This window comes from Mixophyes fleayi, chromosome 6, assembly GCF_038048845.1.
Source record: "Mixophyes fleayi isolate aMixFle1 chromosome 6, aMixFle1.hap1, whole genome shotgun sequence".
In the NCBI taxonomy this organism is placed as follows: domain Eukaryota; kingdom Metazoa; phylum Chordata; class Amphibia; order Anura; family Limnodynastidae; genus Mixophyes; species Mixophyes fleayi.
In genome coordinates, this window is record NC_134407.1 from 188,353,277 (window position 1) to 188,368,926 (window position 15,650).

General features: G+C 40.5%; 1 protein-coding gene across 2 annotated transcripts in view; it reads left to right on the forward strand.

Moving 5' to 3' along the window:
* The first annotated feature begins 3,430 nt into the window (after positions 1-3,430).
* The window catches only part of DLGAP4 (DLG associated protein 4), a 127,849-nt gene continuing 115,629 nt past the window's right edge, over positions 3,431-15,650 (forward strand). For both annotated transcript variants that reach the window (XM_075177623.1, XM_075177624.1), the window contains exon 1: positions 3,431-3,523. The gene's annotated coding sequence lies outside the window, so the exon portion shown is untranslated. The remainder of the gene's footprint in view (positions 3,524-15,650) is intronic.

Consider the following 15,650-nt stretch of genomic DNA (forward strand, 5'->3'; position numbering starts at 1 on the left):
CACTAAGTTTACTTATTTGTTACCGTGACACCATATTCCTGCATACGCCAAAGACAAAAATAATTCTTACTTTATTTTTTTAAAGAGCACACATTGACCAAAATATCATCTACACTTAAAGCACAGCACGTTATGTAACTTCCAGTGAATAGCCCATTGTATAACCTCAATGTACAGATTATTATCCAGCCCAAACGAACATTACATTATGGGGTCATATCTATAAAATAACTTTGTTTGAGACTCAGGGGTATATTTACTAAACTGCAGCTTTGAAAAAGTGGAGATGTTGCCTGTAGCAATCAATCAGATTCTGTCTGTCACTCTGTAGAATGAACTAAATAAATGATAACTAGAATCTGATTGGTTGCTATAGACAATATCTCCACTTTTTCAAACCCTCAGTTTAGTAAATATACCCCTCAGTGTTTTCCTGCTGCTGCTCTCATGCAGCGTGTCAAGTCCAATGTGCAGTCAGTGTAATCATGTTTCAGAAGACCCCATCATTCATTGGCGGTCTGGCAGCTGTTGCTGCCAGTTTGTGCCAGCTCTGGCACAGTACAGAAGTGAGTACACAATGCACATTAGCTACAGCTGAAAGATTGGCAATTTTGTTTGGGTGGACTAGGAATTAGTGTACAGAAAATAATATTTAGACCCACTTAGGAGGGCCCCTATAGTTGAACCTACCAGTTGCTAAACTATATTGAGTGGCATGGGTGTACTGGTATACTGTTTGGGTCACTATGCTGGTATGATGCTAGAGTCACTGCTTGGTTTCATGTGTAGATAAATGGGGCTTGTGCAGGGGGAGGAGGGAAATTTGTCTGTTTCGCTTTGGGCGAAAAAAACCCCAACAGAATACAGTATTACAAAAACAGGTAACAAAGGTGACAAATGGAGTAAGCCAGTAGTAAATGGGCGCATAGGACAGTAAGCATGTGGTTTCACAAAAAAAAAGCATTTCATTGTATAATAAATGACAGTAGATTGTGACGGTTCACAGAGCAGTACAGCACATGTCAGGGCAGCATGTGATATTACTGAATATAGAATGGCACAGAATTTGGGTCCTTTAGGGCTGGAGCAGATTTCTGATGACAGCCCCCTCCTGAGTGCTGTCAAGGTCAGAACTGGTACAGAGGAATCTTTCTGTACCAGCCATTAGGATAGATTGCTATGAGAAACATAAGCCACATGCTCCTGATTCGGGATTAGAAAGAGAGAGGACTTATTGACTGTGATCAGGATAATATCATGGAATTTAACCCACGGCTTTCAGACATATGCCTGAAACTAATCAGCCTGCCGTTCTCAGATTATACACTTAAAAGGGTTGAGATAATAGAGGAAAGGAAACAAACAAGCATAATAAAATCACCCAATGAAGCAATTATCTTACCCCAGATATGACTGTAGTACATGTTGGCTATTAGTTTGCAGCAAGACTTTTGTATGTCCATTTATATCATTTTGCCTATCTGCATCTTGGATCCTCTTGTGACGCCATTTTCCGGTTCTGAATTAGTGTCTGAGGAATACGAGTGTCCAGATACCGATAAACTGATTATTTTTTTATTAATGTAAAAGTATCTACTTTTGTTTTTAACACTGAATAAAACAAGACATTACTACACACAAAGGGGCGTTTGTGGCGTCCTTTCTACCTTTCTTTTCTCTCCATCCTGTATTGGTGGACAGGTTTAGGACAGGTATTGCTGGAGTAACAGTTGATGTATCGTGGCTTCAGATAAGGCAGGTGTATTAATATACTACACTATATTGCACTGGGGGGTTTTCGATTTACTTTGTGTCTATACTGTATATCCTTTTATGTAGGCAAAAAAAATATTTTGTCACAATATCTTTAGGTTGATGAATTCTGCCAAAATGCTCACCTAAACAAACCCTAAGGCCTTTCTGATGTCAAAAACATGATTTTTCTAGCTTTTTTTTAATACATGTAAACTTGTATGGGAATGAAGCCCATTGGTTCCAATTGCCTGATACCCACTAGCATTTGCACTTGCAGTTGGGAGCATTTATCAGAAGTGTTTGTGACACTCCCTGTCTGCTCCATTTAATTGTATTTATGCACAAGTGAATGCATTGGGGTTAATGGAATATCCTTCATTTACACCCCCATGCCACAGAAAGTGCAAATGCTGGTTACCACTGAATATCAAGCACTATTGTGGTGTCATTGGCGTTGAACAGGTAATTAGCCCTAGGCAGCGTGCACAAGACGTTTCTCTGCACCTGAATGCAGCTCACACTTGAAGTCACTTGAAGTCAGACTTCTTATCGTCTGTGAAGACCTGTACATGGACCCCTATAATTGGCATCAATAGACTTTCTTGCATATTCTTGTAGTCGCTGCAGTTAGAAAGTTCCATTTGTACTTCTACAATGATCACAATTTGCCCTCTGGCTTGAGCTGCATTCAGACACTTGCTGAGTATTAGGATTTTGAGAGGAAACAGAGTTTGCGTATTTTACCACTTGCTGAAGGTGGAAAGACGCCTAAGAGTTACATCCCATACAGTGTTTCTTAAGTACATACTCTCAAACTCTCAACCAAATTGTTGTTAGCTACCAACCCCCATGAACATGTCTGTCTGTGTCCAAGTTTTTTAGTTGTTGTTTTTTATGTTAACTTCAGGATGAGAACTGTCCCTTACAGCTTTGGCTCTAAAAAAAGGCAACTTAATGGTTCCAAATACTTGAAACGGACCAGGCCATTGTGTACAGAGAGATAAAATGCAATCAATGCTTAGATTTGCTGAAAAGATTATCAGATAATTTGGTGCATTAAAGCACCTTAACCAGTGTACATTAAACACCACTAATCAGTACCAGTGTATTGTTTCATATTCCTTTCAGATGTAAGCATATATCTTACTACCTTATATGCATTTTTGTGTAGCTTGATCTTGAACGTAAAAAAAAGATTTCCAGTGTACAGGAGATGTGTTCATTGCAAATATAAGAAAAGTCAACTCTGCAAATAGTCCTCCTCTCTCTGAATACTGAATGAGTAGGCCTAGTCTACATACATGACAAGACAGTGCATGGTGGATGTGTATATACAGACAGCTCCAGATCCTGTGTCCTAGATCCCTCATTCCCTGCAGGATTCCAGCCCTGCTCTTCTGCTCCTCCCTCCTCCTCTCTCGCTCTCCTCTGTGGGGAGGCAGAACACAGAGATCCTGCATCAGCACCAGCCTCAGCATCTCTGCTCTCCATCATCCACCAGAGCGGGATATAGGGGGTGGGGGGAGAAAAAGGGGGACACCCTAACTGATTATTGTAGGGTGGGCTAGAGGAGGTGAACGGAGTGAAAGAGAGAGACCTCTGTAAAGCAGTAGAAGGAGGAGAGGGGGAGGAGAGGTGGAGAGAAGGGGGTGGTCGTGGCGACTGAGGGGGGGGGGGTGTTGCAGCCGGTTTTTACCTGAAGACATAGAAGAAGGAAGACTGGAGAGTGTGAGGGGAGCCGTGTTGCATCTTGCACATTGAAGTGAAGGTAAGACATGCTGTTTATGAGCTGAGTCCTAAGGTTTGCAGGAGTGATATTTTGGGTGATGGGGGCTGTATCTTAGCTCTCATATTGGCAGAGGATGCAGCAAGTATGCTGGTCATATTGATAAGAGTGGGGTGTTGTACATCCATAGGGTGGGGGCAGTGTTAACCTTTAAAATGCCAGAGTAGTGGTTCCATTAAAGGTTGTTGTGCTAGGATCTGTCAATGCTACAGTTATTAACGTATGCAGTTTGCAGGTCCTGGAATATAGTGCAGGATTGCAGGGCCCTTTTGCAGTATAGGAGTTAGGTGTTTGTGGGGTGGTATGTTTAACCCAACACACTCATCAACACAAGACTGAGCCAGTGATGTTCAGCATCCTTCACTGTGTTTTGCTATTCCAGGAAAAGCCCCATGGGGCTCTTCCTCTTGTATGTATTTGTCATGCCTGGACCTTCTACTTCCCCGGTCCTGCTCTGAGATGCAGACTGGGTTGTACTAATTGTAGATGTGCTATAAGGTAGCTTTGGTCTGTCTGGGCCCGTGTGTTATCAGTCTACACACTTAACTGTTTATTATATGTGTACATTACACAGATTGCCTTTTATCCTTCTCTGTGAATGTATCGCTCTGTTTACCTCTAAACAAAATGCCTAACAGTATTTACCTATGTTTGTCACATCCTGTGATGTCACTGCTGATACCACGCAGGGCTTCCTGCATGTTGACATCATCGCTACCTAACCACACCCCTAGACCGATATACATGCATTAGGAATACAAACTCCAATCAGACAAAAAAAAAAAAGTCTGATTCATTGCCTGACGATCTTAAAATGTACACACGTCTCTGTAACAAATAATGCTTCATCACTGCCTGTATGGCACTAGTGGGGGAGATACGAGTTGCAAGGGTTAAAACTCAGTTATTTTAGCTCCCTTCTCAGCGTTTACTGCATCCTCGTTTCCTCTTTGCCCCACGCACTCTTTGACTCACACTTTTTTTTATTCCTCTGAGAGTTGTTTCACTGTTCCTACTGTTCTTTCTCCTGTTTTACATTATGACCCCATATCCCTCTGCTCTTGTTTTCCTTCTCTCTATCTGATCTTTGGTTCCATCCTCTTCACTGCTCTCTTCTGCTTCCCCTTCATGCTGTCTTCTACTGCTTTCTATCTAATCCCTTGTAGTGTTTATCTGGCAGCCCTAATATGTATTCCAGTCTACCCCTCTTATTCACTGACAGAGTTGTCAGCTGTTCTTACCCTTGTTGTTACTACGCCTATTCATTCTACTCTGCATTTCTTATACTGACTGTTTAATCTTCTTACTCGCTCTTGTCCTGATCCAATGTTTCTCAGATACTAGATTCCTTTCTCCAGCCATCCTAGGTATAGTTGTTATGTCACTGGCTTACAGCGCTGGACACCATTCAGTAGCATGAGGCAGTGAGGTGACCATTAATAGTCTGTGCTGGGGATTAATAAATCCCCTCCTTATAGAACAAATATTGTGATGAAATAATTATGCGATCGTAGTCCCCAATATGTTGCTATTCTAGTCCTATGTTACTGTGCCATCACTTTAAATCCTCGTCAGCTATTATTTTCTAACTCTATCTCTTTCTTATGTGATGAAATGACACAATTCTGCAGTTCTCTGACCCACTTTCTCTTTGTATGAGGTCTCACTTTAACCTCACTTCAACTAGGACCCGCCCCCCCATCCCTCAAATCATGCTCAAATATTTTATTAGTCATTTGCTCTTTAATATTATGTCATGCCCTATGATCTTGGTCCAGCTAAGATGATCTTTATACTGTCTCCTATTCTGGAGCTTCATTTGCCCGCATATTAACCACATAGATTGTATCTATTCACAGTACCCCTGGAGTCCCCCTTTACTCCTCTAAACTCCCTCAAACTCTTCCCCCAGTCATCCAGTCTCTTATATCTTTATATGCACATTCCAAGTCCTCTCTCTCTCTCTCTCTCTCTCTCTCTCTTCTCTCTCTCTCTTCTCTCTCTCTCTTCTCTCTCTCTCTTCTCTCTCTCTCTCTTCTCTCTCTCTCTTCTCTCTCTATCTCTTTCTCTCTTCTCTCTCTCTCTCTCTTCTCTCTCTTCTCATTCTTCTCTCTCTTCTCTCTCTCTCTCTTCTCTCTCTCTCTTCTCTCTCTCTCTCTCCCTCCCTCTCTTTCTCTCTCTTCTCTCTCTCTCCCTCCTCTCTCTCCCTCCCTCTCTCTCTCTCTCTCTCTCTTCTCTCTCTCTCTCCCTCCTTCTCTCTCTCTTCTCTCTCTCTCTCTTCTATCTCTCTCTTCTCTCTCTCTCCCTCCCTCCCTCTCTCTCTCTCCCTCCCTCTCTCTCCCTCCCCCTCTCTCTCCCTCCCCCTCTCTCTCCCTCTCCCTCACTCTCTCTCTCTCTCTCTCTCTCTCTCTCCCCCCAGCTCTACTTTTTCAGTCCCCACACCCTCCCTCAATCTCCTCCTCCGTTCTCTCTGCCCCCTGTGTAATCTGCACTCCACTGTCTAGTGTTCCCTCAGGTTAATCCCGCTCACTATCATCTGCTATCCCCCCTCCCTTCACAGGCAGAGCCCCTCTGCATCTGTCTCCTTCTCCTCTTGCAGTCACAACCTTTCACATCTTCAGATTCCTCTCTCCAACTTTCTACTCTCACAACCACCAACGTCACCACAAGACACTAGAGCCTCCATTTATACAACAGTGTTGGTGTAACCTATGAAATAGAGCAATGCTTTTTTGTGGAATGTACCTATTTGTTCTGTTATATTTGTGTTTAAATACTAAACCACAAGATGTAGAGCAGGGGTAGTATAATGAAAAGCGTGAAGTGATATCTTTAGACATCATTAGATATCTGTGATGTTACCTACTGTGACTGTAAGAAATTACATTATATAACCTGTTATATAAAACTATAGTAATATAGTGTGTACACTGTTCCTATGGTTCAAATGGGAAACTGGTTTTGTAAAGTATTCTCTCTTTCTGCAACTTGTGTAGTCTTCCTCTGTCTCTATATAGGATCTGACAAGCAGTTTCCCTGTACCATGTAGCTATCTATTACATCTCAATGTCATCGGCTTCTTTTACCAGTGTTATCTATCAGTATTGCTTCAACTGTCGTTATTCTGAATATGTTTTAGCTCTTCTCTGTTTCACTCTCCTAGGGTCTGTTTTATTTGCCATACAACTGTACCCCAAAAGTCATATATTTATAACTTGCCTTTCTAGTGGCCTCTGATTTTGTTGCAATGACTCCAGGGTATTGTACACGGCTACCAGTAATAGGAAAAGAACTCTAACGGGTTAATTATATTATATAAAGCAGTATATTTACGCTGCATAACCTTGTCCATATATGCCAGTTTATGTCATCTATACTAATATTTACTAGACCCCCTAACACAGGCATCTCTGTCTGTAAAGTTTTCTCTAATTGCAGTTTAAAGACCAATTACATTCCACAGATTATTAACGCTGCGCAGACTCACCTTTTAACCCATTCCCTGTTACAGTGTGTGGCAGCTGAGTACTGAATGTTCTAAAGGGTTCTTTTCTGTCTGTGCGTTAGAGGAATTCAATTCATCCTCTTGGTTTGGGGGCAGAAGGATTCATGCAGTGACATGCCAGCATGGCAAGGACATTACAAGGTCATGTGGATTCTCAGATACATCAGACAATCTGAGAAAGCCCCTCTGCTGCAAACTGATCTGGATAGGACTATTTAACCAGTTTAAGGACAAGTAGGCATCTACCAATGTGTAATTCTCAAGGGGTTAAAGCCCATGACTCAGGAGACTGTAGGAGGTATAAGCCGTAAGGATGGAAGACAGTATATGAGACATTAATTCATGGAGAAATACCTAGTTTACAAGTAAAATAGAGTGTAAATCTCTTTCAGGACAAAGGTAACAGAGACGGGGGTAAAGGTACTGTGTACAATACAATCTCACCTGATCTCTACAAAGCGAAGTGAAAAAAAAACCTACATCTTGTACAAAACAAATCCTCAAAAGTTTATCAGTTCTGTGTTTGCTTAGTGCATTCACCAGCATAGTGCGTTGTGATCTGCACTCTATCCCCAGGATGTTCTGTGTTTCTATGAGACATGCTGAGTGCAGTGTCACAGAGTCTAGCTGCAGTGCATTCTGGGTATATCTCTGTATATCCATGTATAGTGTTGGCTGTGATGTATATACACCTTATCTTTCCGCATAGTCCATATTATGTGCAATGCCCCTTCTTTCTCAATATTTTCCAGTTGCAATAACCTCTGTTATTAATGTATATGAAAAAAACACCTTTCACATCAGTTTACTGCAACAGAAAGATAAGTAGGAAGAATGGAAACAGACGTGTACCTGGTAAATGGGTCGTGATGGGCAGTATGATGTATTACAAGTTGTAGATGCTCTTATTTTCTACAAGGAGAATGATGGCTGTGTGTGAACTGCAGGCGTACTAATCTGGGTGTGCAGTGCCTGCTATGTACAACTCTGCAGAGTGCTTGCACATTGATGAGGGACTATATGTTTATGCTGTATTTAAGGCAGATTACAGTGAGTGGGACATCTGTCTTAGCCTACTACATATACCAGCACTTCCCTTCACACTTTATACCGGCTGGTACATGTCTTTATGTGCACTTTCTGGACCTGATTCATTAAGGAAAGTAAAGCAAAAAAAATGAGTAACTTTGCTCCTTGGCAAAACCATGTTGCATTGGAGGGGGAGCTCATTTTAAAATACGATGGCAGAATTATAGTTGGGGTAGAGCATGTCGTAGACAAACTCTAAATTTCAGGGTAAAATTAAAGCTGTAGAAAGTATTTGTTTGCTACATGAAAAAACAGCCAGGATTTAACTTATATGCAAATTAATAAACTAATTTGCACCCCTTGCATTTTGACATGGTTTTGTCCAGGAGAAATTTTTTTTTTTTTTTTTTTTTTTTACTTACTAACTTTAATGAATTAGGCCACTATGTTTAAGTCATTTACATCTCTATTTACCATGGGGCTAACAGCATTTTAAAAACTCAGGAAAATGACTTACCCGAGACACAAATCAGAGCATTCTTTAAAGAACACTATTGTGAAACAAGGTTTTTAAATCTTGTGTTTTCCATATATCATGAGTTCAATTCCCAACCATGGCCTTATCTGCGTGGAGTTTGTATATTCTCCCCGTGTTTGCGTGGGTTTCCTCCCGCACTCCAAAAACATACTAGTAGGTTAATTGGCTGATATCAAAATTGACCCTAGTCTGTGTGTGTATGTATGTTAGGGAATTTAGACTGTAAGCTCCAATGGGGCAGGGACTGATGTGAATGAGTTCTCTGTACAGCGCTGCGGAGTCAGTGGCGCTATATAAATAAATGGTGATGATGATGATATAAAGTATTGCACTAATTGCAGAAACTAGTACTTTACTTTCCTCTGTGACTGGTAAGTGTAACCTCATAGTATCTCAACAAGCAACCAGGCAGGCTTCACTTTGTGATGTCTCTTGTACCCTTCACTAAATCAACCAGACTCAGGCTACCAGAGCTATAGACAACACTATCATACAATTATATATAATGCAGCTACCTACTGTTTTACTGCACAGTGAAAAGCAATAAGCCATTGAAGACAAGAAAGAAAATTTACAACTGCAGTTTCACCATAGTGAAACATTTATTCTAATCTTTAATCATAAAAATGACTTTATGTCAAAAGTGTACCTATACAGAATAGATAATAAAGCCTCTCTTACAACTATATATATGCATAAATATGTGTCACATTCAATTCGATGTTAGTAAAGTTATTTACGTCAGTATTACACTTTAACACTATTGGTTCATCTGTGATTAATTAGCAGTATATTTTTAAAATAATTTTGATGCTTATAAAGCGATAACCATTTGATTGCCTAAGAATCACAGTGAATAGAAGGATTTATTCCTGGATGCTCGTTCAGTCTTAGCAATTTGAGTGAAAGAGAGTGGGTCACTGTAAAAAAAACGTGTGGTATGGTTCACCTACCTTAGAGTTCCGGCTACACATGAATAATGACGCTACAACTTTAGTGCTATTTCTCACCTAGCCTAAGACTTCCCCCCAGCAGCATTAACATTTTTATGACCTGTCCTTGGTGCTGAAACTCGTTTTAAATTATGTATGTTCCATTGTCACAAATTGGGGGAAGTAAGCAGAAGTAAGCAGAAGCTGTCAGTGCTGATTTAAACGGAAGTTAATACTTTAGTGTAATCCAGATGAAACGAGATTTTTAGCAATAAAGATCCTTGTGTCAGCAAATATTTCAAGTGTTATTTTTTACAATGAGCACGCTGCCAGTAGTGCTAGCTCGGTTATATATCATATTTTGCATGTAACTTTGGTTGACATCAGATGTATAAATGTCAATATTTTAGGAATCGTTTCCTATGTATCAGACATCTTTTGATGTGAAAATAAATCCTCATTTTCAATGTGATTGTCACTTGGGGATTTATAAACTATGGCATTTATTAGTTTAGAGCATAGCCATCATTTTTGTTAAGTGTTTCTGTAAATTGGCTTTGGCTAATTAGCAAGGCAAACCAATGCTTATTATGTTCCAAATAACACAACAAGGAAAAGATTGTTATAACATAGATGGGCAGATAAGCGTGTAACAGTTCTTTCATGAATGTACTGTGGCTATGAAAGGGTTAACCGGTCTTGTTCCTTCTAACATTTCTTTACATTCTGCTTTGTGTCATTTTAGCATAATTCTACAGTGGCTTGTAGGTTTTATTTTATATCATTCGGTGCTTCATTCAGGCCAGGACTTTCGTTTCACCGTTGCCTGATAACAAGTTCAGTTACTAACCCCAGAGCGTATTTATTTTGCTGTTTGAATTATCGTTTTTGCCTCAACACCTGTCACAGTACAGTCAAAATATTATACCCTAAAATTGGCTATAATAGCTGGAGCATTAAGGGTGCAGGCCTCAATGTTGCTGAAAATAAATATACTGCACATATGGGCTTAATACTACAGGATACAGCAGGCATAATAGAGAATAAACTAAAAACAAAATGCATTTAGGATACAGTGATTTCTATTACCAATGGCAACACAGTACAACACTGCAACACAGTGGCTTACAAAGGTTTGTCGATGGTCTTAATACAATATCTATTGGTAATTGGGAAACAGTAGATGGGGACATTTAAAAAGAGGCTATATAAGGATATGCCACATGGCATATTGTAACATGCTTTCCATAAGCTATTTGGTGAGTTCATGTATATACAGATATATTTCCCATTATGTTTGTAAACAGATAGGCCTTAAAGTGAATGTGTCTCATGCAGTGAAATTGCTGCTATTGCCTATTATTTAGTATCCAGTTTTAGGCAACCAGCATGGATTTTCCATGTGACACTGGTGGTGTCTAACAGAATGCAACATTTTGCATCTTCCGATGGGAGGAGCTGGGGGTATCACTGTGTTCTTTGTTGAGTGCTGGATATTTACAAGACAGCACCTATCTGCAGAGATGAGATTGTGTTTGCATAACAAGATACCTAAATGAGATTAAGGGGTTAAAAGTATGTATTTAAAGGGACATTCCCTGATTTGTGGATGACTGTAGAGCACATCCTCAGAGGAAACCAGGCAGTGGTATTGACATCTACCTCTGACCCACAGACGGACATTTCTACTCTGTACCCACTACAATATCCCGATCGTAATATACTTATATTATTGATTTCTACCACAGGCAACAATGATGTCACACATCTGGCTTATCATTCAACTACTCCTACTATGGAAGATTCCCTCAATGGTGACAACTCAGTCCCACTGTACCTCATCATCATCATGTCCTATATTTTTCATCATCAGCTATTAATATAGCACCACTAGTTCTGCAGCGCTGTACAGAGAACTCACTCACATCAGTCCCTGCCCCATTGGAGCTTACAGTCTAAATTCCCTAACACACACACACACATACACACACACACTAGGGTGAATTTGATAGCAGCCAGTTAACCTATTAGAATGTTTTTGGAGTGCAGGAGGAAACCACAGCACCAGAAGGAAACCCACGCAAACACAGGGTGAACATACAAACTCCACACTGATAAGGCCATGGTTAGGAATCGAACTCATGACCTCAGTGCTGTGAGGCAGAAGTGCTAACCATTGAGCCACCATGCTGCTCAGGTTGTATACCCTGTTTGGTCTCCTCCAGCCTACCTGCCTAATATGGCCATCACAGTGAAGAAACACACAATGTCAAGCAAGACAAATGTAAAGTCTATGCATATTTCATCAGAAATATGTTATACATCTCAGAAATAACCAACGGAAATAATACTTCCTATAATTAAACTTCACTACAGCGAAGATCCAGCTCATAGAATTAGCTTGGGACCAAATCCTGATCAGGACTGCATAGCCAATTCCTGTTGGTGCGTAATTCACATGCTACAACAAACTCCACATCAACAAAAGAAAAAAAAAATCTTGGAGATTCACACTTCTATTACAAGTGTTGGTCAGTGAATTTTTAGACAGCTTTGTCAAAAGTAATGTTTTACTGAACATTTATTTTCCCTCCATCACAAAGAAAGGGGTCCTGAGTTAAGAAAAAAAGCTCAAATGACAGTAATATCACATACCGCTGTCTGTAAATCTACTAATCTATTTCTGTACAATAAATCTGTCTTCTGTATCAGAGAAGAACAAAAGCCAATAACACTGGCTTTTCATCAACTGCCTTCAGGTTAATGCAAGAGAGAGGAGCATAACCTGCCTATATATGTCAACTTGTTACCCAGAGATGTCATAGATGCTGAACTGAACGGCAGTCCATGACGCCCTGATCGCCGACCAATCATTCCCTTAGGCCCTCTATATAAATCTGACTCTGACACAATTAGGGTGCCAGACTATCAGGTCCATTCCTATCTCCAGCATTCTCCGTATGTTTGCTTCCTGTCCTGTATTGACCTGGGTTGCTTGACTTCTCTCCTGGATCCTGTTTTGGCTCATACACTCTCTTGGTTAGACCTCAGCTTTCCTGACCATTCTCCCTCGGTACTGTATCATGCTCTTGGTTTGACCTGGCTTGACCTGACTACCCTAAACGCTATTACACTGGTGACTGTCTTGGAGAACCGCGACCTGCGCATCCCTTGCAGCGAAGTCCAAAACCTCCCTGCGGGGGTCCCTGGCGAAAACCAGGGGTGCGTTAGACTCCGCACCTCCTTGTGCAGTGGTGCCAATACCAGTTAGTAGCTCCATCCAGCTCGCAGCCCTGACAGCACTGAAGACACAAGTATGTGAGTGCAGCCTGTATTTTTATATATTCTCTCTCTCTGTCCTCACTATATTAGGTACACCCGCTTGTTAATGCAAATATCTAATAAGCAAATCATGGCCAAGAGGTTCAGTTGTTGTTCAAACCAATCACCAGAATGGAGAAGTAATGTGATCTAAGTGACTTTAACCATGGAATAATTGTTGGTTTTAGATGGGGTCGTTTGTGTATCTCATAAACTGCTGATCTCCTGGGATGTTTATGCATAACAGTCTTTAGAGTTCACAGAGGATAGTGCACAAAACAAGAAAGATCCAGTGAGCGTGTAAAAATGAATTGCTAATGAGAGAGGTCAGCGGGGAATGGCCAGACTTGTTCAAGCTGACAAGAAGGGGACAGTAACTCAAATAACCATGCGTTATAGTTGTATGCAGAAGACCATTTCTGAATGCACAACACATCAAACCTTGAAGTGGATGGGCTACAGCAGCAGAAGACCACACCGGGTTCTACTGCTGTCAGCAGCTAAGACCAGGAACCTGAGGCTACAGTGGGTACAGACTACCCAAACTAGACAGTGGAAGATTGGACAATCACTGCCTGGCCAGATTTGTGCTGCAACATGCAGATGGTAGGGTCAGAGTTTGGCATCAACCACATGAACCCATGGTGCCTTGTGTCAACTGGTGGTGGTGGTGTATTGGTGTGGGGAATATTTTCTCTGCACACAATCAGCCCCTTAATACCAAATGAGCATTGTTAAATGTCACAACGTACCTGAGTATTGTTGCTGACCATGTGCATCCCTTTATGGCCATAGTTTACCCATCTTCTAATGGCTACTTTCAACAGGATAACACATGATGTCAGAAAGCACACATAATCTAAAGATGGTCCCATGAACATGACAATGAGTTCAGTGCACTCCAATGGTCACTAGATCTTACTCCAATACAGCACCTTTGGGATGTAGTAGAACAGGAGATTCACAGCATGAATGTGCAGCCGACCAATCTGCAGTAACTGTGTGATGACATCATCTCAACATGGACCATGGAGTCTCTAAGTAATGTTTGCAGCACCTTGTTGAACCCACGGCACAAAGAATTCAGGCTGTTCTGTGAGCAAATGGGGAATCCACCCAGTACTAGAAAAGTGTGCCTAATAAAGTGTCCACTGAGTGTACATATATTACAGGACACACTTCCACTTGATAAAGACTATAGTTTGGATTGAAACGGTCATCAGACACATTGTGCTGTCTTTAATGGCTTAATCAACTTTTGCTATACTTTCCATATCTCAACATCTAAGTCTCCATACCGGTATATATTCATTATGTATACAGGTCAATATATAACTATTTCTTTTAGTGTGTTAAATATGTGTAAGAGCAGTTGTTCACCTCAACATGGGAATTAATGAGTCATTTTATGGATCTTGAATCTCTTTGTAGGCAGTGGAGCAAATAAGGGACAGTTAGAAGATCTGTTGAGTAACAGCGCTACGGAAAGTGTCACAACATAAATAAATTATAATGCGTCTGCACCAGCCTGATGTAAGTACATGTAAGGAATACTTCTGCTTAGGGTCTCGAACGTTTTGACATTAGTTTTGCTAATGATGGTAATTATGTTCTCTGCTAGACCTTGCAGGATACTTTTCATTTTAAATATACAATTTCACACCTCTTTATATTGTACCAAATATTTATACATGTACCCTAGTGTCTCTTGGTGTTACTAGTTCCAGAAAAATACCAGACAGACCATGTTAAAACTGATGTAAGTATTGCAATTGTATTGGACAATAAATCACTCTTTTTGGCAAACACACAGAGCTAGATTTACTAAACTGCGGGTTTGAAAAAGTAGAGATGTTGCCCATAGCAACCAATCAGATTCTAGCTGTCATTTTGCAGAATGTAGTAAATAAATGATAACTAGAATCTGATTGGTTGCTATAGGCAACATCTCCACTTTTTCAAACCCGCAGTTTAGTAAAGCTAGCCCACAGACTATGTTCACCTTTGGGGATTGCAGTATAGTGAATGCAGTGTATGCAGTGCAGAGCAGTACAACACATGTGAACAATAAAAGACCTGTGAGTACATTCTATACGGTAACAATTTGCAATTTTTCACCTAAAACATTAAATTAGCTTTCTGCCAAGGCAATTGCAGACAATACTGAGTGAAAGCACATCTTTATATCTCCCTAAAACCACTTAAACATATATACGTGTCATTGAATTATAAGTATGCAGCTTACCGGTTCACTAGGAACCAGGGGCCTGATTCATTAAGGATCCTAAATGAAGAGGATCCTTATTTCAGTCTCCTGGACAAAACCATGTTACAATGGAAGGGGTGCAAATGTGTGTTCTGTTTTGCACAAGGGTTAAACATTAACTGTTTTTTCATGTAACACACAAAAACTTGATAGCTTATTTGTACACTGAAATTTAAAGTTGATATGTGTGTGTTACATGAAAAAACAGTTAGTGTTTAACTTATGTGCAAAACAGAACACACATTTGCATCCCTTCCATTGTAACATGGTTTTGTCCAAGAGACTGAAATAAGGATCCTCTTCATTTAAGATCCTTAATGAATCAGGCCCCAGAAGCGTTACTGAGGTAGTGAGAATTGATAAGCTACGTATTGGTACAACCGGCAAAATGACTATCCACTGTGTGTCCAGATTTTAGATCACCTGACATTTATTGTTATCATATATGTTATATTTGTGTTACAGTGTGATATGATTTGCACACTGGTGTCTGAATGACATCGACTGTGTTTCTTATC